Source organism: Nematolebias whitei, chromosome 6 (genome assembly GCF_014905685.2).
Source record: "Nematolebias whitei isolate Nwh7 chromosome 6, NemWhi1, whole genome shotgun sequence".
Lineage (NCBI taxonomy): Eukaryota > Metazoa > Chordata > Actinopteri > Cyprinodontiformes > Rivulidae > Nematolebias > Nematolebias whitei.
In genome coordinates, this window is record NC_056503.1 from 50,159,085 (window position 1) to 50,160,479 (window position 1,395).

The window sequence follows — 1,395 nt, forward strand, 5'->3', positions numbered from 1 at the left end:
TGAAAATCAAAGTGACGCTCTTCGTTTAAACACGGTCAGAAAAGTTTACCTGCCTGAATGTTTCCTGTTTTTCAAACCTGCTCCTTCATTTGCTTCGTGTACTGTTCAGTGTCTTGCTGATGCTTTTCTTTATTTTAAAGGAGTAGAGAGAGTTCGTTCTAACTGTTCTAACATGTTTAAACAAAAGTGGAATGAACAAAATCCCTCTGGATGTTTAAAAGTTGAATTTAACGTAACATTGGATCTCCTGATAGATTTATGTAAATAACACCAAGCTGTTGGTTTCTTGGGCTGCTGTCTCCTTCTTTTGGATTGGGGGGGGGGGCAAGAAGACTTACACGGATAATTTGGCCATCGTTTCACTGCAGATGTCCTTCCTGACAGAACCTGGACTTGAACCTGCGGCCTCGGGACAAACGATGATCTGCTCAGCGTTCATGGTGAGATCCTCGTCCTCCTTTACTGTTGTCAGTTTCTGTCCTCTGGTCTCTACTCCTCGTTTCTTGTGTTTATTTTCTTTCTGTGTGCATTTGACAGATTTCACCATCAGTATTCAACTCAGAGCATCTGCTATGATAACCCCCCCCCCACACACACACACACACACACACACACACACACACACACACACACTGAAGTACGACTGTGTGTGTTTCTGTTAGACCAGCGAGTCTTTTCATCTGAGCTGTGGAACATTAGTATTCTTCTCCCATCTCCCTGTCCTGTCCCTCCAGCCTCCTCCTCCTACTCCTCCTCCTCCTCCTCCTCCTCTTCCTCCTCCTCTTCCTCCAAATGCTCCTGTTTCCCTCTGAAGTGCTGAACGCACCTTCGTCCTTTTATCAAGCACACACTCGTCATCCTCTCACCTGAAATCTCACTCAGTTGGGAAAATGACCAGAGTATTTTATTTCTTCTTCGTCTTTTTACACATTGGTTTTATGCTGTTTGTCCTTTCATTCTAAAGAAGTTAAAGTAACTGAGAGTAAAAATGTGCTTTTAGAATAATAAAAGATTAGAAACAAAAAGGTTTTCATTTGAATCCAAAACAAACCACCTTCTGAAGTGAGTTTTAGTTCTAAATATATAAATCTTACATTACTTCTTATCCTTGAATGTGTTTGAGTGAAAGTTGTTTATTTTTAGTGATGTTTAAGCTAAAACTTACATCAAACAATAAACATATGCTGCATAGATATTTTTGATATCCAAGTATTTGATTAGAGAGACTCGGAGTAGAACCGCTGCTCCTCCACATCCAGAGGAGACAGTTGAGGTGATTCAGGCATCTGGTAAGGATGCTCCCTGGGCACCTCCCTACGGAGGTCAGAGTCAGAGTCAGAGTCAGAGTTTCTTTATTGTCATTCGCACCTCATGTGGTACATGTGGTGGAGCAGT